Genomic DNA, 26,480 nt, shown 5'->3' with positions numbered 1-26,480 from the left:
TGAAAGTGTTTTCAATATTATAGTAACAATACTGTGATTGCAAAATCAAAAAGGTATTTCAATGAGCAAGAGGCAGATGAAATATAACTCTAGATTTGAGCAATATTGATGAATATATGTAAAACAATTATTTATAAACTATTCAAAATATGGGATTGAGTTTAAAATGTGTTCTTATTTAATGCAATTTAGCTATTCTTGTTTACAGATTAGGAATCCTTGCTTGTTTAACATTGGAATACATATTAAGACACTTTAACGCAGGCACAGAATTTGATCACCAATACTAAATTAATGATGCCTTCTGTGTCACTAAAGTAGGTGCTGTGGCTAAGTGGTTAACGCGCCTGTCTCGTAAACAGGAAATCCTGAGTTCAAATCTTAGCAGCACCTTATTATTGGTCCTTACATGTAAAAATTATTTTCATCCCTCAAATGTTTAATACATTTTAAAAAGAAAAGTGTTGTTCTGTGAACTTTAGAATGGGTAATCTTAAATTGAAAAACAAAACGTGGTATTTTGAAGATTTTCAAAGTAATGCCTTGAATGAAAAAGCGAAAAAAGAGTGACAAAGAGCAAAATAGAGATAACAAATCATTCTAGAGTTGACTTCAAGTAAAGCATTCTTAAAGAAGGCATAATTAAAAAATGTATTAACAGGATAAGCAATATAATCAATGAGGTGTTTATGAATAGGATCAGTATCCTCGTCTAAAGTAGTTGAGTAGAGCGTTTTCTGAACTTAGAAATGATTATGAAAGTGAAAAACTCAGGATTCTCTTGAACACCATATGGCAAACTGTTCCTTAAAGCATTTTCAAGAGGGCACTGTGACTAAGCTGGTTAAAGCGCCTGTCTAGTAACCGGGAGATCCTGAGTTCAAATCTCTACAGTACCTTGCTTTCCTCATTCTTAAATAAAAAATTATTTTCATTAAGTCGTCCTTTTATTCAATTAAATTAGAAAAGTCTGATTTATCTTTCGGTTGAACAGATCATCTTAAACCTAATAAAAGCTGAAAGTGTTTTCAATATTATAGTAACAATACTGTGAATGCAAAATCAAAAAGGTATTTCAATGAGCAGGAGGCAGATGAAATATAACCCTAGGTTTGAGCAATATTGATGAATATATGTAAAACAATTATTTATAAACTATTCAAAATATGGGATTGAGTTTAAAATGTGTTCTTTTTTAATACAACATAGCTATTCTTGTTTACAGATTAGGAATCCTTGCTTGTTTAACATTGGAATACATATTAAGACACTTTAACGCAGGCACAGAATTTGATCACCAATACTAAATTAATAATCCCTTCTGTATAACTGAAGTAGGTGCTATGGCTAAGTGGTTAAAGCCGTGTTTCGTAAACAGGAAATCCTGAGTTCAAATCTCAGCAGCACCTTATTATTGGTCCTTACATGTAAACATAATTTTCATCACGCAAATGTTTAATACATTTTAAAAAGAAAAGTGTTGTTCTGTGAACATTAGAATGCGTCATCTTAAATTGAAAAACAAAACGTGGTATTGAAAAGATTTTCAAAGTAATGCCTTGAATGAAAAAGAGAAAAAAGAGTGACAAAGAGCAAAATAGAGATAAAAAATAATTCTATGGTTGAATTCAAGTAATGCATTCTTAAAGAAGGTATAATTAAAAAATGTATGAACAGGATAAGCAATATATCAATGAGGTGTTTATGAATAGGATCAGTATCCTCGTCTAAGGTAGTTGAGTAGAGCGTTTTCTGAACTTAGAAATGATTATGAAAGTGAAAAACTCAGGATTTTCTTGAATACCATATGGCAAACTGTTTCTTAAAGCATTTCCAAGAGGGTGCTGTGGCTTAGCTGGTTAAAGCGCCTGTCTAGTAAACAGGAAATCCTGAGTTCAAATCTCAGCAGTACCTTGCTTTCCTCGTTCTTAAATAAAAAATTAGTTTCATTAAGTCGTCATTTGAAACAATAAAATTAGAAAAGACTGATTTATCTTTCGGTTGAACAAATCATCTTAAACCTTATAAAAACTGAAAGTGTTTTCAATATTATAGTAACAATACTGTGATTGCAAAATCGAAAAGGTATTTCAATGAGCAAGAGGCAGATGAAATATAACCCTAGGTTTGAGCAATATTGATGAATATATGTAAAACAAATATTTATAAACTATTCAAAATATGGAATTGATTTTAAAATGTGTTCTTTTTTACCACAACATAGCTATTCTTGTTTACAGATTAGGAATCCTTGCTTGTTTAACATTGGAATACATATTAAGACACTTTAACGCAGGCACAGAATTTGATCACGCAAATGTTTAATACATTTTGAAAAGAAAAGTGTTGTTCTGTGAACATTACAATGCGTCATCTTAAATTGAAAAACAAAACGTGGTATTGTGAAGATTTTCAAAGTAATGCCTTGAATGAAAAAGAGAAACAAGAGTGACCAAGAGCAAAATAGAGATAAAAAATCATTCTAGAGTTGAATTCAAGTAATGCATTCTTAAAGAAGGTATAATTAAAACATTTATGAACAGGATAAGCAATATATCAATGAGGTGTTTATGAATAGGATCAGTATCCTCATCTAAAGTAGTTGAGTAGAGCGTTTTCTGAACTTAGAAATGATTATGAAAGTGAAAAACTCAGGATTCTCTTGAACACCATATGGGAAACTGTTCTGTAAAGCATTTTCAAGAGGGTGCTGTGCCTTAGCTGGTTTACGTGCCTGTCTAGTAACCAGGAGATCCTGAGTTCAAATCTCAGCAGTGCCTTGCTTTCCTCATTCTCAAGTAAAAAAAAATATTTTCATTAAGTCGTCCTTTGATTCAATTAAATTTGAAAAGTCTGATTTATCTTTCAGTTGAACAGATCATCTTAAACCTAATAAAAACTGAAAGTGTTTTCAATATTATAGTAACAATACTGTGATTGCAAAATCAAGAAGGTATTTCAATGAGCAAGAGGCAGATGAAATATAACCCTAGATTTGAGCAATATTGATGAATATATGTAAAACAATTATTTATAAACTATTCAAAATATGGAATTGAGTTTAAAATGTGTTCTTTTTTAATACAACATAGCAATTCTTGTTTACAGATTAGGAATCCTTGCTTTTTTAACATTGGAATACATATTAAAACACTTTAACACAGGCACAGAATTTGATCACCAATACTAAATTAATGATCCCTTCTGTATCGCTAAAGTAGGTGCTGTGGCTAAGTGGTTAAAGCCCTGTTTCATAAACAGGAAATCCTGGGTTCAAATCTCAGCAGCACCTTATTATTGGTCCTTACATGTAAAAATAATTTTCATCACGCAAATGTTTAATACATTTTAAAAAGAAAAGTGTTGTTCTGTGAACATTAGAATGGGTCATCTTAAATTGAAAAACAAAAAAACGTGGTATTGTGAAGATTTTCAAAGTAATGCTTTGAATGAAAAAGGGAAAAAAGAGTGACAAAGAGCAAAATAGAGATAAAAAATCATTCTAGAGTTGAATTCAAGTAATGCATTCTTAAAGAAGGCATAATTAAAACATTTATGAACAGGATAAGTAATATATCAATGAGGTGTTTATGAATAGGATCAGTATCCTCGTCTAAACTATTTGAGTAGTGCGTTTTCTGAACTGAGAAATGATTATGAAAGTGAAAAACTCAGGATTCTCTTGAACACCATATGGCAAGCTGTTCCTTAAAGCATTTTCAAGAGGGTGCTGTGCCTTAGCTGGTTAACGTGCCTGTCTAGTAAACAGGAAATCCTGAGTTTAAATCTCAGCAGAGCCTTGCTTTCCTCGTTCTTCAATAAAAAATTATTTTCATTAGGTCGACATTTGATACAATAAAATTAGAAAAGTATGATTTATCTTTCGGTTGAACAGATCATCTTAAACCTAATAAAAACTGAAAGTGTTTTCAATATCATAGTAACAATACTGTGATTGCAAAATCGAAAAGGTATTTCAATGAGCAAGAGGCAGATGAAATATAACCCTAGGTTTGAGCAATATTGATGAATATATGTAAAACAAATATTTATAAACTATTCAAAATATGGAATTGAGTTTAAAATGTGTTCTTTTTTACCACAACATAGCTATTCTTGTTTACAGATTAGGTATCCTTGCTTTTTTAACATTGGAATACATATTAAGACACTTTAACGCCGGCACAGAATTTGATCACCAATACTAAATTAATGATCCCTTCTGTATCGCTAAAGTAGGTGCTATGGCTATGTGGTTAAATCCCTGTTTCGTAAACAGGAAATCCTGAGTTCAAATCTCAGTAACACCCTATTATTGGTCCTTACATGTAAAAATAATTTTCATCACGCAAATGTTTAATACATTTTAAAAAGAAAAGTGTTGTTATGTGAACATTAGAATGGGTCATCTTAAATTGAAAAACAAAAAAACGTGGTATTGTGAAGATTTTCAAAGTAATGCCTTGAATGAAAAAGGGAAAAAAGAGTGACAAAGAGCAAAATAGAGATACAAAATCATTCTAGAGTTGAATTCAAGTAATGCACTCATAAAAAAGGCATAATTAAAACATTTATGAACAGGATAAGCAATATATCAATGAGGTGTTGAGGAATAGGAATAGTATCCTCGTCTAAAGTAGTTGAGTAGAGCGTTTTCTGAACTTAGAAATGATTATGAAAGTGAAAAACTCAGTATTCTCTTGAACACCATATGGGAAACTGTTCCTTAAAGCATTTTCAAGAGTGTGCTGTGCCTCAGCTGGTTAACGTTCCTGTCTAGTAACCAGGAGATCCTGAGTTCAAATCTCAGCAGTGCCTTGCTTTCCTCATTCTCTAGTAAAAAATTATTTTCATTAAGTCGTCCTTTGATTCAATTAAATTGGGAAAGTCTGATTTATCTTTCGGTTGAACAGATCATCTTAAACCTAATAAAAACTGAAAGTGTTTTCAATGTTATAGTAACAATACTGTGATTGCAAAATCAAAAAGGTATTTCAATGTGCAAGCGGCAGATGAAATATAACCCTAGATTTGAGCAATATTGATGAATATATGTAAAACAATTATTTGTAAACTACTCAAAATATGGGATTGAGTTTAAATTGTTTTTCTTTTTTAATACAACATAGCTATTCTTCTTTACAGATTAGGAATCCTTGCTTTTTTAACATTGGAATACATATTAAGACACTTTAACGCAGGCACAGAATTTGATCACCAATACTAAATTAATGATCCCTTCTGTATTGCTAAAGTAGGTGCTGTGGCTAAGTGGTTAAAGCCCTGTTTCGTAAACAGGAAATCCCGAGTTCAAATCTCAGCACCACCTTATTATTGGTCCTTACATGTAAAAATAATTTTCATCACGCAAATGTTTAATACATTTTAAAAAGAAAAGTGTTGTTATGTGAACATTAGAATGGGTCATCTTAAATTGAAAAACAAAAAACGTGGTATTGTGAAGATTTTCAAAGTAATGCCTTGAATGAAAAAGGGAAAAAAGAATGACAAAGAGCAAAATAGAGATACAAAATCATTCTAGAGTTGAATTCAAGTAATGCACTCTTAAAAAAGGCATAATTAAAACATTTATGAACAGGATAAGCAATATATCAATGAGGTGTTGAGGAATAGGAACAGTATCCTCGTCTAAAGCAGTTGAGTAGAGCGTTTTCTGAACTTAGAAATGATTATGAAAGTGAAAAACTCAGGATTCTCTTGAACACCATATGGCAAGCTGTTCCTTAAAGCATTTTCAAGAGGGTGCTGTGCCTTAGCTGGTTAACGGGCCTGTCTAGTAAACAGGAATTCCTGAGTTTAAATCTCAGCAGTGCCTTGCTTTCCTCGTTCTTCAATAAAAAATTATTTTCATTAAGTCGTCATTTGATACAATAAAATTAGAAAAGTATGATTTATCTTTCGGTTGAACAGATCATCTTAAACCTAATAAAAACTGAAAGTGTTTTCAATATTATAGTAACAATACTGTGATTGCAAAATCGAAAAGGTATTTCAATGAGCAAGAGGCAGATGAAATATAACCCTAGGTTTGAGCAATATTGATGAATATATGTAAAACAAATATTTATAAACTATTCAAAATATGGAATTGAGTTTAAAATGTGTTCTTTTTTACCACAACATAGCTATTCTTGTTTACAGATCAGGAATCCTTGCTTGTTTAACATTGGAATACATATTAAGACACTTTAACGCAGGCACAGAATTTGATCACCAATACTAAATTAATGATCCCTTCTGTATCACTGAAGTAGGTGCTATGGCTAAGTGTTTAAAGTGCCTGTATCGTAAACAGGAAATCCTGAGTTCAAATTACAGCATCACCTTATTATTGGTCCTTACATGTAAAAATAATTTTCATCACGCAAATGTTTAATACATTTTAAAAAGAAAAGTGTTGTTATGTGAACATTAGAATGGGTCATCTTAAATTGAAAAACAAAAAAACGTGGTATTGTGAAGATTTTCAAAGTAATGCCTTGAATGAAAAAGGGAAAAAAGAATGACAAAGAGCAAAATAGAGATACAAAATCATTCTAGAGTTGAATTCAAGTAATGCACTCTTAAAAAAGGCATAATTAAAACATTTATGAACAGGATAAGCAATATATCAATGAGGTGTTGAGGAATAGGAACAGTATCCTCGTCTAAAGCAGTTGAGTAGAGCGTTTTCTGAACTTAGAAATGATTATGAAAGTGAAAAACTCAGGATTCTCTTGAACACCATATGGCAAGCTGTTCCTTAAAGCATTTTCAAGAGGGTGCTGTGCCTTAGCTGGTTAACGGGCCTGTCTAGTAAACAGGAAATCCTGAGTTTAAATCTCAGCAGTGCCTTGCTTTCCTCGTTCTTCAAAAAAAATTATTTTCATTAAGTCGTCATTTGATACAATAAAATTAGAAAAGTATGATTTATCTTTCGGTTGAACAGATCATCTTAAACCTAATAAAAACTGAAAGTGTTTTCAATATTATAGTAACAATACTGTGATTGCAAAATCGAAAAGGTATTTTAATGAGCAAGAGGCAGATGAAATATAACCCTAGGTTTGAGCAATATTGATGAATATATGTAAAACAATTATTTATAAACTATTCAAAATATGGAATTGAGTTTAAAATGTGTTCTTTTTTACCACAACATAGCTATTCTTGTTTACAGATTAGGAATCCTTGCTTGTTTAACATTGGAATACATATTAAGACACTTTAACGCAGGCACAGAATTTGATCACCAATACTAAATTAATGATCCCTTCTGTATCACTGAAGTAGGTGCTATGGCTAAGTGTTTAAAGCGCCTGTATCGTAAACAGGAAATCCTGAGTTCAAATTTCAGCATCACCTTATTATTGGTCCTTACATGTAAAAATAATTTTCATCACGCAAATGTTTAATACATTTTAAAAAGAAAAGTGTTGTTATGTGAACATTAGAATGGGTCATCTTAAATTGAAAAACAAAAAAACGTGGTATTGTGAAGATTTTCAAAGTAATGCCTTGAATGAAAAAGGGAAAAAAGAATGACAAAGAGCAAAATAGAGATACAAAATCATTCTAGAGTTGAATTCAAGTAATGCACTCTTAAAAAAGGCATAATTAAAACATTTATGAACAGGATAAGCAATATATCAATGAGGTGTTGAGGAATAGGAACAGTATCCTCGTCTAAAGCAGTTGAGTAGAGCGTTTTCTGAACTTAGAAATGATTATGAAAGTGAAAAACTCAGGATTCTCTTGAACACCATATGGCAAGCTGTTCCTTAAAGCATTTTCAAGAGGAGGCTGTGCCTTAGCTGGTTAACGGGAATGTCTAGTAAACAGGAAATCCTGAGTTTAAATCTCAGCAGTGCCTTGCTTTCCTCGTTCTTCAATAAAAAATTATTTTCATTAAGTCGTCATTTGATACAATAAAATTAGAAAAGTATGATTTATCTTTCGGTTGAACAGATCATCTTAAACCTAATAAAAACTGAAAGTGTTTTCAGTATTATAGTAACAATACTGTGATTGCAAAATCAAAACGTTATTTCAAATAGCAAGAGGTAGATGAAATATAACCCTAGATTTGAGCAATATTGATGAATATATGTAAAACAATTATTTATAAACTATTCAAAATATGGAATTGAGTTTAAAATGTGTTCTTTTTTACCACAACATAGCTATTCTTGTTTACAGATTAGGAATCCTTGCTTTTTTAACATTGGAATACATATTAAGACACTTTAACGCAGGCACAGAATTTGATCACAATACTAAATTAATGATCCCTTCTGTATCACTGAAGTAGGTGCTATGGCTAAGTGTTTAAAGCGCCTGTATCGTAAACAGGAAATCCTGAGTTCAAATTTCAGCATCACCTTATTATTGGTCCTTACATGTAAAAATAATTTTCATCACGCAAATGTTTAATACATTTGAAAAAGAAAACTGTTGTTCTATGAACATTAGAATGGATCATCTTAAATTGAGAAACAAAACGTGTTATTGTGAAGATTTTCAAAGTAAAGCCTTGAATGAAAAAGGGAAAAAAGAGTGACAAAGAGCAAAATAGAGATAAAAAATCCTTCTAGAGTTAAATTCAAGTAATGCATTCTTGAAGAAGGTATAATTAAAAAATGTATGAACACGATAAGTAATATATCAATGAGGTGTTTATGAATAGGTTCAGTATCCTCGTCTAAAGTAGTTGAGTAGAGCGTTTTCTGAACTTAGAAATGATTATGAAAGTGAAAAACTCAGTATTCTCTTGAACACCATATGGCAAACTGTTTCTTAAAGCATTTACAAGAGGGTGCTGTGGCTTAGCTGGTTAAAGCGCCTGTCTAGTAAACAGGAAATTCTGAGTTCAAGTCTCAGCAGTACCTTGCTTTCCTCGTTCTTAAATAAAAAATTATTTTCATTAAGTCGTCATTTGATACAATAAAATTAGAAAAGTCTGATTTATCTTTCGGTTGAACAGATCATCTTAAACCTAATAAAAACTGAAAGTGTTTTCAGTATTATAGTAACAATACTGTGATTGCAAAATCAAAACGTTATTTCAAATAGCAAGAGGTAGATGAAATATAACCCTAGATTGGAGCAATATTGATGAATATATGTAAAACAATTATTTATAAACTATTCAAAATATGGAATTGAGTTTAAAATGTGTTCTTTTTTACCACAACATAGCTATTCTTGTTTACAGATTAGGAATCCTTGCTTTTTTAACATTGGAATACATATTAAGACACTTTAACGCAGGCACAGAATTTGATCACCAATACTAAATTAATGATCCCTTCTGTATCGCTAAAGTAGGTGCTGTGGCTAAGTGGTTAAAGCCCTGTTTCGTAAACAGGAAATCCTGAGTTCAAATCTCAGCACCACCTTATTATTGGTCCTTACATGTAAAAATAATTTTCATCACGCAAATGTTTAATACATTAAAAAAAAGAAAAGTGTTGTTATGTGAACATTAGAATGGGTCATCTTAAATTGAAAAACAAAAAAACGTGGTATTGTGAAGATTTTCAATGTAATGCCTTGAATGAAAAAGGGAAAAAAGAATGACAAAGAGCAAAATAGAGATACAAAATCATTCTAGAGTTGAATTCAAGTAATGCACTCTTAAAAAAGGCATAATTAAAACATTTATGAACAGGATAAGCAATATATCAATGAGGTGTTGAGGAATAGGAACAGTATCCTCGTCTAAAGCAGTTGAGTAGAGTGTTTTCTGAACTTAGAAATGATTATGAAAGTGAAAAACTCAGGATTCTCTTGAACACCATATGGCAAGCTGTTCCTTAAAGCATTTTCAAGAGGGTGCTGTGCCTTAGCTGGTTAACGTGCCTGTCTAGTAAACAGGAAATCCTGAGTTTAAATCTCAGCAGTGCCTTGCTTTCCTCGTTCTTCAATAAAAAATTATTTTCATTAGGTCGACATTTGATACAATAAAATTAGAAAAGTATGATTTATCTTTCGGTTGAACAGATCATCTTAAACCTAATAAAAACTGAAAGTGTTTTCATTATCATAGTAACAATACTGTGATTGCAAAATCGAAAAGGTATTTCAATGAGCAAGAGGCAGATGAAATATAACCCTAGGTTTGAGCAATATTGATGAATATATGTAAAACAAATATTTATAAACTATTCAAAATATGGAATTGAGTTTAAAATGTGTTCTTTTTTACCACAACATAGCTATTCTTGTTTACAGATTAGGTATCCTTGCTTTTTTAACATTGGAATACATATTAAGACACTTTAACGCTGGCACAGAATTTGATCACCAATACTAAATTAATGATCCCTTCTGTATCGCTAAAGTAGGTGCTATGGCTATGTGGTTAAATCCCTGTTTCGTAAACAGGAAATCCTGAGTTCAAATCTCAGCACCACCCTCTTATTGGTCCTTACATGTAAAAATAATTTTCATCACGCAAATGTTTAATACATTTTAAAAAGAAAAGTGTTGTTATGTGAACATTAGAATGGGTCATCTTAAATTGAAAAACAAAAAAACGTGGTATTGTGAAGATTTTCAAAGTAATGCCTTGAATGAAAAAGGGAAAAAAGAATGACAAAGAGCAAAATAGAGATTCAAAATCATTCTAGAGTTGAATTCAAGTAATGCACTCTTAAAAAAGGCATAATTAAAAAAATTATGAACAGGATAAGCAATATATCAATGAGGTGTTGAGGAATAGGAACAGTATCCTCGTCTAAAGCAGTTGAGTAGAGCGTTTTCTGAACTTAGAAATGATTATGAAAGTGAAAAACTCAGGATTCTCTTGAACACCATATGGCAAGCTGTTCCTTAAAGCATTTTCAAGAGGGTGCTGTGCCTTAGCTGGTTAACGTGCCTGTCTAGTAAACAGGAAATCCTGAGTTTATATCTCAGCAGTGCCTTGCTTTCCTCGTTCTTCAATAAAAAATTATTTTCATTAGGTCGTCATTTGATACAATAAAATTAGAAAAGTATGATTTATCTTTCGGTTGAACAGATCATCTTAAACCTAATAAAAACTGAAAGTGTTTTCAATATTATAGTAACAATACTGTGATTGCAAAATCGAAAAGGTATTTCAATGAGCAAGAGGCAGATGAAATATAACCCTAGGTTTGAGCAATATTGATGAATATATGTAAAACAAATATTTATAAACTATTCAAAATATGGAATTGAGTTTAAATTGTTTTTCTTTTTTAATACAACATAGCTATTCTTGTTTACAGATTAGGAATCTTTGCTTTTTTAACATTGGAATACATATTAAGACACTTTAACGCAGGCACAGAATTTGATCACCAATACTAAATTAATGATCCCTTCTGTATTGCTAAAGTAGGTGCTGTGGCTAAGTGGTTAAAGCCCTGTTTCGTAAACAAGAAATCCCGAGTTCAAATCTCAGCACCACCTTATTATTGGTCCTTACATGTAAAAATAATTTTCATCACGCAAATGTTTAATACATTTTAAAAAGAAAAGTGTTGTTATGTGAACATTAGAATGGGTCATCTTAAATTGAAAAACAAAAAAACGTGGTATTGTGAAGATTTTCAATGTAATGCCTTGAATGAAAAAGGGAAAAAAGAATGACAAAGAGCAAAATAGAGATACAAAATCATTCTAGAGTTGAATTCAAGTAATGCACTCTTAAAAAAGGCATAATTAAAACATTTATGAACAGGATAAGCAATATATCAATGAGGTGTTGAGGAATAGGAACAGTATCCTCGTCTAAAGCAGTTGAGTAGAGCGTTTTCTGAACTTAGAAATGATTATGAAAGTGAAAAACTCAGGATTCTCTTGAACACCATATGGCAAGCTGTTCCTTAAAGCATTTTCAAGAGGGTGCTGTGCCTTAGCTGGTTAACGTGCCTGTCTAGTAAACAGGAAATCCAGAGTTTAAATATCAGCAGTGCCTTGCTTTCCTCGTTCTTCAATAAAAAATTATTTTCATTAAGTCGTCATTTGAAACAATAAAATTAGAAAAGTATGATTTATCTTTTGGTTGAACAGATCATCTTAAACCTAATAAAAACTGAAAGTGTTTTCAATATTATAGTAACAATAATGTGATTGCAAAATCGAAAAGGTATTTCAATGAGCAAGAGGCAGATGAAATATAACCCTAGGTTTGAGCAATATTGATGAATATATGTAAAACAAATATTTATAAACTATTAAAAATATGGAATTGAGTTTAAAATGTGTTCTTTTTTACCACAACATAGCTATTCTTGTTTACAGATTAGGAATCCTTGCTTGTTTAACATTGGAATACATATTAAGACACTTTAACGCAGGCACAGAATTTGATCACCAATACTAAATTAATGATCCCTTCTGTATCACTGAAGTAGTTGCTATGGCTAAGTGTTTAAAGCGCCTGTATCGTAAACAGGTAATCCTGAGTTCAAATCTCAGCATCACCTTATTATTGGTCCTTACATGTAAAAATAATTTTCGTCACGCAAATGTTTAATACATTTGAAAAAGAAAACTGTTGTTCTATGAACATTAGAATGGATCATCTTAAATTGAGAAACAAAACGTGTTATTGTGAAGATTTTCAAAGTAAAGCCTTGAATGAAAAAGGGAAAAAAGAGTGACAAAGAGCAAAATAGAGATAAAAAATCCTTCTAGCGTTGAATTCAAGTAATGCATTCTTGAAGAAGGTATAATTAAAAAATGTATGAACACGATAAGTAATATATCAATGAGGTGTTTATGAATAGGTTCAGTATCCTCGTCTAAAGTAGTTGAGTAGAGCGTTTTCTGAACTTAGAAATGATTATGAAAGTGAAAAACTCAGTATTCTCTTGAACACCATATGGCAAACTGTTTCTTAAAGCATTTACAAGAGGGTGCTGTGGCTTAGCTGGTTAAAGCGCCTGTCTAGTAATCAGGAAATTCTGAGTTCAAGTCTCAGCAGTACCTTGCTTTCCTCGTTCTTAAATAAAAAATTATTTTCATTAAGTCGTCATTTGATACAATAAAATTAGAATAGTCTGATTTATCTTTCGGTTGAACAGATCATCTTAAACCTAATAAAAACTGAAAGTGTTTTCAATATTATAGTAACAATACTGTGATTGCAAAATCAAAAAGTTATTTCAATTAGCAAGAGGTAGATGAAATATAACCCTAGATTTGAGCAATATTGATGAATATATGTAAAACAATTATTTATAAACTATTCAAAATATGGAATGGAGTTTAAAATGTGTTCTTTTTTACCACAACATAGCTATTCTTGTTTACAGATTAGGAATCCTTGCTTGTTTAACATTGGAATACATGTTAAGACACTTTAACGCAGGCACAGAATTTGATCACCAATACTAAATTAATGATCCCTTCTGTATCACTGAAGTAGGTGCTGTGGCTAAGTGGTTAAAGCGTCAGCATCGTAAACAGGAAATCCTGAGTTCAAATCTCAGCAGCACGTTATTATTGGTCCTTACATGTAAAAATAATTTTCATCACGCAAATGTTTAATACATTTTAAAAAGAAAAGTGTTGTTCTGTGAACATTAGACTGGGTCATCTTAAATTGAAAAACACAATGTGGCATTGTGAAGATTTTCAAAGTAATGCCTTGAATGAAAAAGGGAAAAAAGAGTGACAAAGAGCAAAATAGAGATAAAAAATCCCTCTAGAGTTGAATTCAAGTAATGCATTCTTAAAGAAGGTATAATTAAAAAATGTCTGAACACGATAAGCAATATATCAATGAGGTGTTTATGAATAGGATCAGTATCCTCGTCTAAAGTAGTTGAGTAGAGCGTTTTCTGAATGTAGAAATGATTATGAAAGTGAAAAACTCAGTATTCTCTTAAACACCATATGGCGAACTGTTCCGTAAAGCATTTTCAAGCGGGTGCTGTGGCTTAGCTGGTTAAAGCGCCTGTCTCGTAAACAGGAAATCATGAGTTCAAATCTCAGCAGTGCCTTGCTTTCCTCATTCTTACATACAAATTATTTTTATTAAGTCGTCCTGTGATTCAATGAAATTAAAAAAGTCTGATTTATCTTTCGGTTGAACAGATCATCTTAAACCTAATAAAAACTGAAAGTGTTTTCAATATTATAGTAACAATACTGTGATTGCAAAATCATAAAATTATTTCAATTAGATAGAGGTAGATGAAATATACTCCTAGATTTGAGAAATATTGATGAATATATGTAAAACAATTATTTATAAACTATTCAAAATATGGAATTGAGTTTAAAATGTGTTCTTTTTTACCACAACATAGCTATTCTTATTTACAGATTAGGAATCCTTTCTTGTTTAACATTGGAATACATATTAAGACACTTTAACGCAGGCACAGAATTTGATCACCAATACTAAACTAATGATCCCTTCTGTATCGTTAAAGTAGGTGCTGTGGCTGAGTGGTTAAAACCTTGTTTCGTAAACAGGAAATCCTGAGTTCAAATCTCAGCAGCACCTTATTATTGGTCCTTACATGTAAAAATAATTTAAATCACGCAAATGTTTAATACATTTAAAAAAACAAAGTGTTGTTATGTGAACATTAGAATGGGTCATCTTAAATTGAAAAACAAAAAAACGTGGTATTGTGAAGATTTTCAAAGTAATGCCTTGAATGAAAAAGGGAAAAAAGAGTGACAATGAGCAAAATAGAGATACAAAATCATTCTAGAGTTGAATTCAAGTAATGCACTCTTAAAAAAGGCATAATTAAAACATTTATGAACAGGATAAGCAATATATCAATGAGGTGTTGAGGAATAGGAACAGTATCCTCGTCTAAAGCAGTTGAGTAGAGCGTTTTCTGAACTTAGAAATGATTATGAAAGTGAAAAACTCCGGATTCTCTTGAACACCATATGGCAAACTGTTCCTTAAAGCATTTTCCAGAGGGTGCTGTGGCTTAGCTGGTTGAAGCGTCTGTCTAATAAACAGGAAATCCTGAGTTTAAATCTCAGCAGTGCCTTGCTTTCCTCGTTCTTCAATAAAAATTTATTTTCATTAAGTCGTCATTTGATACAATAAAATTAGAAAAGTATGATTTATCTTTCGGTTGAACAGATCATCTTAAACCTAATAGAAACTGAAAGTGTTTTCAAAATTATAGTAACAATACTGTGATTGCAAAATCAAAAAGGTATTTCAATGAGCAAGAGGCAGATGAAATATAACCCTAGATTTGAGCAATATTGATGAATATATGTAAAACAATTATTTATAAACTACTCAAAATATGGGATTGAGTTTAAAATGTGTTCCTTTTTTAATACAACATAGCTATTCTTGTTTACAGATTAGGAATCCTTGCTTGTTTAACATTGGAATACATATTAAGACACTTTAACGCAGGCACAGAATTTGATCACCAATAATAAATTAATGATCCCTTCTGTATCGCTAAAGTAGGTGCTGTGGCTAAGTGGTTAAAGCCCTGTTTCGTAAACAGGAAATACAGAGTTCAAATCTCTGCAGCACTTTATTATTGGTCCTTACATGTAAAAATAATTTTCATCACGCAAATGTTTAATACATTTTAAAAAGAAAAGTGTTGTTATGTGAACATTAGAATGAGTCATCTTAAATTGAAAAACAAAAAAACGTGGTATTGTGAAGATTTTCAAAGTAATACCTTGAATGAAGAAGGGAAAAAAGAGTGAAAAAGAGCAAAATAGAGATACAAAAATCATTCTAGAGTTGAATTCAAGTAATGCATTCTTAAAGAAGGTATAATTAAAAAATTTATGAACAAGATAAGCAATATATCAATGAGGTGATTATAAATAGGATCAGTATCCTCGTCTAAAGTAGTTGAGTAGAGAGTTTTCTGAACTTAGAAATGATTATGAAAGTGAAAATCTCAGGATTCTCTTGAACACCATATGGCAAACGGTTTCTTAAAGCGTTTTCAAGAGGGTGCTGTGGCTTAGCTGGTTGAAGCACCTGTCTAATAAACAGGAGATCCTGAGTTCAAATCTCAGCAGTACCTTGCTTTCCTCATTATTAAATAAAAATTATTTTCAATAAGTCGTCCTGTGATTTAATGAAATTAGAAAAGTCTGATTCATCTTTCGGTTGAACGGATCATCTTAAACCTAATAAAAACTGAAAGTGTTTTCAAAATTATAGTAACAATACTGTGATTGCAAAATCAAAAAGGTATTTCAATGAGCAAGCGGCAGATGAAATATAACCCTAGATTTGAGCAATATTGATGAATATATGTAAAACAATTATTTATAAACTACTCAAAATATGGGATTGAGTTTAAATTGTGTTCTTTTTTAATACAACATAGCTATTCTTGTTTACAGATTAGGTATCCTTGCTTTTTTAACATTGGAATACATATTAAGACACTTTAACGCAGGCACAGAATTTGATCACCAATACTAAATTAATGATCCCTTCTGTATCGCTAAAGTAGGTGCTATGGCTAAGTGGTTAAAGCCCTGTTTCGTAAACAGGAAATCCTGAGTTCAAATCTCAGCACCACCTTATTATTGGTCCTTACATGTAAAAATAATTTTCATCACGCAAATGTTTAATACATTTTAAAAAGAAAAGTGTTGTTCTGTGAACATTAGAATGGGTCATCTTAATTTGAAAAACAAAAAAAGTGGTATTGTGAAGATTTTCAAAGTAATGCCTTGAATGAAAAAGGGAAAAAAGAGTGACAAAGAGACAAATAGAGATACAAAATCATTCTAGAGTTGAATTCAAGTAATGCACTCTTAAAGAAGTCATAATTAAAACATTTATGAACAGGATAAGCAATATATCAATGAGGTGTTGAGGAATAGGAACAGTATCCTCGTCTAAAGTAGTTGAGTAGAGCGTTTTCTGAACTTAGAAATGATTTGGAAGTGAAAAACTCAGTATTCTCTTGAACACCATATGGGAAACTGTTCCTTAAAGCATTTTCAAGAGGGTGCTCTGCCTTAGCTGGTTAACGTTCCTGTCTAGTAACCAGGAGATCCTGAGTTCAAATCTCAGCAGTGCATTGCTTTCCTCATTCTCAAGTAAAAAATTATTTTCATTAAGTTGTCATTTGATACAATAAAATTAGAAAAGTATGATTTATCTTTCGGTTGAACAGATCATCTTAAACCTAATAAAGACTGAAAGTGTTTTCAAAATTATAGTAACAATACTGTGATTGCAAAATCAAAAAGGTATTTCAATGAGCAAGAGGCAGATGAAATATAACCCTAGATTTGAGCAATATTGATGAATATATGTAAAACAATTATTTATAAACTATTCAAAATATGAAATTGAGTTTAAAATGTGTTCTTTTTTAATACAACATAGCTATTCTTGTTTACAGATTAGGAATCCTTGCTTGTTTAACATTGGAATACATATTAAGACACTTTAACGCAGGCACAGAATTTGATCACCAATACTAAATTAATTATCCCTTCCGTATCGCTAAAGTAGGTGCTGTGGCTAAGTGGTTAAAGCCCTGTTTCGTAAACAGGAAATCCTGAGTTCAAATCTCAGCATCACCTTATTATTGGTCCTTACATGTAAAAATATTTTCATCACGCAAATGTTTAATACATTTTAAAAAGAAAAGTGTTGTTCTGTGAACATTAGAATGGGTCATCTTAAATTGAAAAACAAAAAAACATGTGATTGTGAAGATTTTCAAAGTAATGCCTTGAATGAAAAAGGGAAAAACGAGTGACAAAGAGCAAAATAGAGATAAAAAATCATTCTAGAGTTGAATTCAAGTAATGCACTCTTAAAGAAGTCATAATTAAAACATGTATGAACAGGATAAGCAATATATCAATGAGGTGTTTATGAATAGGATCAGTATCCTCATCTAAAGTAGTTGAGTAGAGCATTTTCTGAACTTAGAAATGATTACGAAAGTGAAAAACTCAGGATTCTCTTGAACACCATATGGCAAACTGTTTCGTAAAGCATTACTAACATGGTGCTGTGGCTTAGCTGGTTAAAGCGCCTGTCTAGTAAACAGGAGATTCTTAGTTCAAATCTCAGCAGTGCCTTGCTTTCCTCATTCTTAAATTAAAATACATTTTCATTAAGTCGTCATTTGATACAATAAAATTAGAAAAGTCTGATTTATCTTTCGGTTGAACAGATCATCTTAAACCTAATAAAAACTGAAAGTGTTTTCAATATTATAGTAACAATACTGTGATTGCAAAATCAAAAAGGTATTTCAATGAGCAAGAGGCAGATGAAATATAACCCTAGGTTTGAGCAATATTGTTGAATATATGTAAAACAATTATTTATAAACTATTCAAAATAAGGAATTGAGTTTAAAATGTGTTCTTTTTTAACACAACATAGCTATTCTTGTTTACAGATTAGGAATCCTTGCTTGTTTAACATTGGAATACATATTAAGACACTTTAACGCAGGCACAGAATTTGATCACCAATACTAAATTAATGATCCCTTCTGTATCACTAAAGTAGGTGCTGTGGCTAAGTGTTTAAAGCGCCTGAAACGTAAACAGGAAATCCTGAGTTCAAATTTCAGCATCACCCTATTATTGGTCCTTACATGTAAAAATAATTTCATCACGCAAATGTTTAATACTTTTGAAAAAGAAAACTGTTGTTCTATGAACATTAGAATGGATCATCTTAAATTGAGAAACAAAACGTGTTATTGTGAAGATTTTCAAAGTAAAGCCTTGAATGAGAAAGAGAAAAAAGAGTGACAAAGAGCAAAATAGAGATAAAAAATCATTCTAGAGTTGAATTCATGTAATGCATTCTTAAAGAAGGTATAATTAAAAAATGTATGAACAGGATAAGCAATATATCAATGATGTGTTTATGAATAGGATCAGTATCCTCGTCTAAAGCAGTTGAGTAGAGCGTTTTCTGAATTTAGAAATGATTATGAAAGTGAAAAACTCAGGATTCTCTTGAACACCATATGGCAAACTGTTTCTTAAACCATTTTCAAGAGGGTGCTGTGCCTTAGCTGGTTAATGTGCCTGTTTAGTAACCAGGAGATCCTGAGTTCAAATCTCAGCAGTGCCTTGCTTTCCTCGTTCTTCAATAAAAAATATTTTCATTCAGTTGTCATTTGATACAATAAAATTAGAAAAGTATGATTTATCTTTCGGTTGAACAGATCATCTTAAACCTAATTGTAAGACCTGGGGTCACCGGGCCATAAGGGGGTAACGTGACTCGAGCGGTTGGGCACCCGAAGGCTTAAGTGTAAAGCGACCATACAACACATACATCCCCTGAAGCAGGAAACGCACACAATAATGGACGCCACACAGTAGGTTCAATGAAAATCAATCAAGTTTATCTAAGCAGTTAGATGCAAATGCAGTTCATGAGATGGCAATGAGCATTACTTGAATATATTAGCGTTAGATTCACCAGTATTTCATTATGGTGCCATAGGCAGTACCTGAATACATTAGCGTCAGATTCACCAGCAATTCATTATGATGCAATAGGCAGTACCTGAATACATTAGCGTCAGAGTCACCAGCAATTCATCATAGTTCCATTGGCAATACCTGGCGAACCTGGGGGAGCGGTAAACACAGCGGTTAACCAGCGCGCTGCGCCCCTCCCACCACTAGCGTTTCAATCCTCCATAGGCACCTCGCGCAGTCTCTAGTAATTATCAGCGCTTACCGTTGGCACTTCAGAGCTCAACTGGAGATCACAGCGCTACTCGTAATGATCAAGCATTAAGCACTTCAGAGCAGAACTTAAGAACACAGCGCTACTCGTAATAATCAAGCATTAAGCACTTCAGAGCCGAACTTGAGAACACAGCACTTCTTGTAATAATCAAGCATTAAGCACTTCAGAGCAGAACTTGAGAACACAGCGCTACTCGTAAGAATCAAGCATGGAGCACTTCAGAGCAGAGCTTGAGAACACAGCGCTACTCGTAACCAGCAGGCCCTCAGTAAGCGGTCCCCTTATACGCGGCAGTCTCAAGGCAAGGGGGCAATCCCACGGAGGGGAATCAGGGTCTTTGATGCAAGGGGGGAATCCCACGGAGTGGAACCAGAGTCTCAGAGTGTGGTGCCGCTCCCGATCGACAGGGGGCGCACCGGGTCCTCCACCAGCCTCCCAGGGAGCAGGGGGGTGAGTACCAGGCCTCCGCACGGCCACGCTACCTCCCAGCCCCCGGGGGTTACCTTGATCTCGGCATCCTTGGGGTCAGGCAGTCGCTCGGGGGTTCTTCACCTCGTCGGGTCCCGCAGTCAGTGCGCTCAGCGGCAGGGGCGGCGACGCGCAGTCCGCCCTCGTCACGTGGGTGCCGGGGGGTGGCTTCACGGCCTCTCACAACTCCTGCAGGCGCTGCAACAGCAGCAACGGGGCCCCGGGCTTCTCCGCGGGCCCCGGATCGATGGGGGCAGGCTTCTGGTCCCCGCACCGGGGGGGTGACAAATTAAGCGGGATGACGGAGCGCTCAGCGCTCAACGGGGGACTGGCTCAGGGGATCCCAGGCAAGGTCGGGGAGCGCAGGGGTCACAGCACTAGTACCTGGTTGATCCCCAGCAGTCCAGCAGTCACTTTCAGCTTAGGTTTCAATAGGGAGCTTCAGCATTAGGTTTCAGCATTCCGTTTCAGCATGAAGTTCCAGCGTTTAGTTTCAGCATTCAGTTTCAGCATGAAGTTCTAGCAATCTTACTGGCACATATGTCTCTGGCGCCCTTAGGGGTTCTGTTTCTTTGGGGTAGGGATTGTGTTGGTGACTAGTTCCCTCCTAGTGAGGTTTGGCAGATGGCCCCTGGGTTCTCCGACCGCTGGGCTAGATAAGTGGGCTGTACAGGATCCCTCACTCACTTAAAAGGCAGTACCTAAGTCCTGTCACTTTCAGAGGCATAAGTCCCTGGCTAGGCCCTACCGCCTAAAACTCCTGCATGGATCCTCCAGGTCTGCTTTACCCCAGCTGGCCAACTGACTAGAAAATGTTCCCTCCCTCTGTTAAGTAGCCCTAGGTCAGGTGACCTCTATCCAAGGCGGCAAAAGTAACTGTCTACATGAGCCCCCTCGCGGCCATCGTACGCAAACACAACCTCAGCATAATCTCCTACGCCGACGACACCCAGCTGATCCTCTCCCTGACCAACGACCCCGCCGCCGCCAGAGCCAACCTGCATGAAGGGATGAAAGAGGTAGCCGAGTGGATGACAACCAGCCGCCTGAAACTGAACTCGGACAAGACGGAGGTCCTCATCCTGGGCTCCTCACCCTCCGCCTGGGACGACTCCTGGTGGCCTCCCGCCCTGGGCACCGCACCCAAACCGACAGACCATGCACGAAACCTGGGCTTCATCCTGGACTCCTCCCTCTCCATGACCAGGCAAGTCAACAACGTCTCCTCGGCGTGCTTCAACATCCTACGCATGCTACGGAAGATCTTCTGGTGGATCCCCACTGAGACCAGGAAGACCGTCACCCAGGCCCTCGTCACCAGCCGACTGGACTACGGCAGCGCCCTCTACGCCGGTACCACCGCCAAGCTCCAGAAGAGACTCCAGCGGATCCAGAACGCCTCAGCCAGACTCATCCTCGACATCCCACGTACCAGCCACATCTCCGGACATCTGAGAGACCTTCACTGGCTCCCCGTCAACAAAAGAATCACCTTCCGCCTCCTCACCCACGCACACAAGGCCCTACACGACCAAGGCCCGAGCTACCTCAACAGCCGAGTCAACTTCTACGCTCCCAAACGCCACCTCCGATCAGCCAACCACGCCCTCGCCGCCGTCCCCCACATCCGAAGAGCGACTACAGGAGGAAGGTCCTTCTCCTACCTGGCCGCCAAGACCTGGAACTCCCTCCCGACCGACCTGCGCCTGACCCAAGACCACCTCTCCTTCAGGAAGAAGCTGAAGACCTGGCTGTTCGAGCAGTAGCGGCACCCCCCCCCCCCCCAGCGCCTTGAGACCCTACGGGTATGTAGCACGCTTTACAAATATCACTGATTGATCATCTTAAACCTAATAAAAACTGAAAGTGTTTTCCAAATTATAGTAAGAATACTGTGATTGCAAAATCAAAAAGGTATTTCAATGAGCAAGAGGCAGACGAAATATAATACTTGATTTGAGCAATATTGATGAATATATGTAAAACAATTATTTATAAACTATTCAAAATATGGGATCGAGTTTAAAATGTGTTCTTTTTTAATACAACATAGCTATTCTTATTTACAGATTAGGAATCCCCTGCTTGTTTAACATTGGAATACATATTAAGACACTTTAACGCAGGCACAGAATTTGATCACCAATATTAAATTAATAATCCCTTCTGTATCACTAAAGTAGGTTCTGTGGCTAAGTGGTTAAAACACCTGTATCATAAACATGAAATCCTGAGTTCAAATCTCAGCAGCACATTATTATTGGTCCTTACATGTAAAAATAATTTTCATCATGCAAATGTTTAATACATTTTAAAAAGAAAAGTGTTGTTCTGTGAACATTAGACTGGGTCATCTTAAATTGAAAAACAAAACGTGGTATTGTGAAGATTTTCAAAGTAATACCATGAATGAAAAAGGGAAAAAAGAGTGACAAAGAGCAAAATAGAGATAAAAAATCCCTCTAGAGTTGAATTCACGTAATGCATTCTTAAAGAAGGTATAATTAAAAAATTTATGAACACGATAAGTAATATATCAATGAGTTGTTTATGAATAGGATCAGTATCCTCGTCTAAAGTATTTGAGAAGAGCGTTTTCTGAACTTAGAAATGATTATGAAAGTGAAAAACTCAGGATTCTCTTAAACACCATATGGCAAACTGTTCCTCAAAACATTGTCTAGAGGGTGCTGTGGCTTAGCTGGTTAAAGCGCCTGTCTAGTAAGCAGGAGATCCTGAGTTCAAATCTCAGCAGTGCCTTGCTTTCCTCATTCTCTAATAAAAAATTCTTTTCATTAAGTCGTCTTTTGATTCAATTAAGCTAGAAAAGTCTGAATTATCTTTCGATTGAACAGATCATCTTAAACCTAATAAAAACTGAAAGTGTTTTCAATATTTTAGTAACAATACTGTGATTGCAAAATCAAAAAGGTATTTCAATGAGCAAGAGGCAGATGAAATATAACCCTAGATTTGAACAATATTGATGAATATATGTAAAACAATTATTTATAAATATTCAAAATATGGAATTGAGTTTAAAATGTGTTATTTTTTAATACAACATAGCTATTCTTGTTTACAGATTAGGAATCCTTGCTTGTGTAACATTGGAATACATATTAAGACACTTTAACTCAGGCACAGAATTTGATCACCAATACTAAATTAATGATCCCTTCTGTATCACCAAAGTAGGTGCTGTGGCTAAGTGGTTAAAGCGCCTGTCTCGTAAACAGGAAATCCTGAGTTCAAATCTCAGCAGCACCTTATTATTGGTCCTTACATGTAAAAATAATTTTCATCACGCAAATGTTTAATACATTTTAGAAAGAAAAGTGTTGTTCTATGAACATTAGAATGGGTCATCATAAATTGAAAAACAAAACGTGGTATTGTGAAGATTTTCAAAGTAATGCCTTGAATGAAAAAGGGAAAAAAGAGTGACAAAGAGAAAAATAGAGATAAAAAATCCTTCTAGAGTTGAATTCAAGTAATGCATTCTTAAAGAAGGTATAATTAAAAAATGTATGAACAGGATAAGCAATATATCAATGAGGTGTTTATGAATAGGATCAGTATCCTTGTCTAAAGTAGTTGAGTAGAGCTTTTTCTGAACTTAGAAATTATTATGAAAGTGAAAAACTCAGGATTCTCTTGAACACCATATGGCAAACTCTTTCTTAAAGCATTTTCAAGAGGGTGCTGTGGCTTAGCTAGTTAAAGAGCCTGTCTAGTAAACAGGAAAGCCTGAGTTCAAATCACTGCAGTGCCTTGCTTTCCTCGTTCTTAAATTAAAAATTATTTTCATTAAGTCGTCATTTGATACAATAAAATTAGAACAGTCTGATTTATCTTTCGGTTGAACAGATCATCTTAAACCTAATAAAAACTGAAAGTGTTTTCAATATTATAGTAACAATACTGTGATTGCAAAATCAAAAAGGTATTTCAATGAGCAAGAGGCAGATGAAATATAACCCTAGGTTTGAGCAATATTGATGAATATATGTAAAACAATTATCTATAAACTATTCAAAATATGGAATTGAGTTTAAAATGTGTTCTTTTTTAACACAACATAGCTATTCTTGTTTACAGATTAGGAATCCTTGCTTGTTTAACATTAGAATACATATTAAGAAACTTTAAAGCATGCACAGAATTTGATCACCAATACTAAATTAATGATCCCTTCTGTATCACTGAAGTAGGTGCTGTGGCTAAGTGGTTAAAGAGCCTGTATCGTAAACAGGAAATCCTGAGCTCAAATCTCAGCATCACCCTATTATTAGTCCTTACATGTAAAAATAATTTTCATCACGCAAATGTTTAATACATTTTAAAAAGAAAAGTGTTGTTCTATGAACATTAGAATGGATCATCTTAAATTGAAAAACAAAACATGTTATTGTGAAGATTTTCAAAGTAAAGCCTTTAATGAAAAAGGGAAAAAAGAGTGACAAAGAGCAAAATAGAGATAAAAAATCCTTCTAGAGTTGAATTCAAGTAATGCATTCTTAACTAAGGTATAATTAAAAAATGTAAGAACAGGATAAGCAATATATCAATGAGGTGTTTATGAATAGGATCAGTGTCCTCGTCTAATGTAGTTGAGTAGAGCGTTTTCTGAACTTAGAAATGATTATGAAAGTGAAAAACTCAGGATTCTCTTGAACACCATATGGCAAACTGTTTCTTATAGCATTTTCAAGAGGGGGCTGTGGCTTAGCTGGTTAAAGAGCCTGTCTAGTAAACAGGAGATCCTGCGTTCAAATCACAGCAGTGCTTTGCGTTCCTCATTCTTAAATTAAAAATTATTTTCATTAAGTCGTCATTTGATACAATAAAATAGGAAAAGTCTGATTTATCTTTCGGTTGAACAGATCATCTTAAACCTAATAAAAACTGAAAGTGTTTTCAATATTATAGTAACAATACTGTGATTGCAAAATCAAAAAGGTATTTCAATGAGCAAGAGGCAGATGAAATATAACCCTAGGTTTGAGCAATATTGATGAATATATGTAAAACAATTATTTATAAACTATTCAAAATATGGAATTGAGTTTAAAATGTGTTCTTGTTTAACACAACATAGCTATTCTTGTTTATAGATTAGGAATCCTTGCTTGTTTAACATTGGAATACATATTAAGACACTTTAACGCAGGCACAGAATTTGATCACCAATACTAAATTAATGATCCCTTCTGTATCACTGAAGTAGGTGCTGTGGCTAAGTGGTTAAAGCGCCTGTATCATAAACAGGAAATCCTGAGTTGAAATCTCAGCATCACATTATTATTAGTCCTTACATGTAAAAATAATTTTCATCACGCAAATGTTTAATACATTTTAAAAAGAAAAGTGTTGTTCTATGAACATTAGAATGGATCATCTTAAATTGAAAAACAAAACGTGTTATTGTGAAGATTTTCAAAGTAAAGCCTTGAATGAAAAAGGGAAAAAAGAGTGACAAAGAGCAAAATAGAGATAAAAAATCGTTCTAGAGTTGAATTCAAGTAATGCATTCTTAAAGAAGGTATAATTAAAAAATGTAAGAACAGGATAAGCAATATATCAATGAGGTGTTTATGAATAGGATCAGTATCCTCGTGTAAAGTAGTTGAGTAGAGCGTTTTCTGAACTTAGAAATGATTATGAAAGTGAAAAACTCAGCATTCTCTTGAACACCATATGGCAAACTGTTTCCTAAAGCATTTTCAAGAGGGTGCTGTGGCTTAGCTGGTTAAAGAGCCTGTCTAGTAAACAGGAAATCCTGAGCTCAAATCTCAGAAGTGCCTTGCTTTCCTCGTTCTTAAATTAAAAAATATTTTCATTAAGTTGTCATTTCATACAATAAAATTAGAAAAGTCTGATTTATCTTTCGGTTGAACAGATCATCTTAAACCTAATAAAAACTGAAAATGTTTTCAAAATTATAGTAACAATACTGTGATTGCAAAATCAGTAAGGTATTTCAATGAGCAAGAGGCAAATGAAATATAACCCTAGATTTGAGCAATATTGATGAATATATGTAAAACAATTATTTATAAACTATTCAAAATATGGGATTGAGTTTAAAATGTGTTCTTTTCTAAGAAAACATAGCTATTCTTGTTTACAGATTAGGAATCCTTGCTTGTTTAACATTGGAATACATATTAAAACACTTTAACGCAGGCACAGAATTTGATCATCAATACTAAATTAATGATCCCTTTTGTATCACTAAAGTAGGTGCTGTGGCTAAGTGGTTAAAGCGCCTGTGTCGTAAACAGGAACTCTTGAGTTCAAATCTCAGCAGCACATTATT

The 26,480-nt window shown here is 33.9% G+C and overlaps 3 non-coding genes across 3 annotated transcripts; all 3 read left to right on the top strand.

The window, feature by feature from the left end:
- Window positions 1-1,840: 1,840 nt before the first annotated feature.
- TRNAT-AGU (transfer RNA threonine (anticodon AGU)) lies at window positions 1,841-1,914 on the top strand. Its single transcript has one exon. It is a non-coding gene; the product is annotated as a tRNA-Thr (tRNA).
- A 20,930-nt stretch (window positions 1,915-22,844) lies between these two features.
- Window positions 22,845-22,918, top strand: TRNAT-AGU (transfer RNA threonine (anticodon AGU)). Its single transcript has one exon. It is a non-coding gene; the product is annotated as a tRNA-Thr (tRNA).
- A 437-nt stretch (window positions 22,919-23,355) lies between these two features.
- Window positions 23,356-23,428, top strand: TRNAT-CGU (transfer RNA threonine (anticodon CGU)). Its single transcript has one exon. It is a non-coding gene; the product is annotated as a tRNA-Thr (tRNA).
- Window positions 23,429-26,480: the final 3,052 nt, after the last annotated feature.

The sequence above is a fragment of the Triturus cristatus genome, chromosome 8, assembly GCF_964204655.1.
Source record: "Triturus cristatus chromosome 8, aTriCri1.1, whole genome shotgun sequence".
Classification (NCBI taxonomy): Eukaryota; Metazoa; Chordata; class Amphibia; order Caudata; family Salamandridae; genus Triturus; species Triturus cristatus.
The sequence above is the reverse complement of the archived record's forward strand: the minus strand, read 5'-3'. Positions and strand labels throughout refer to the sequence as shown.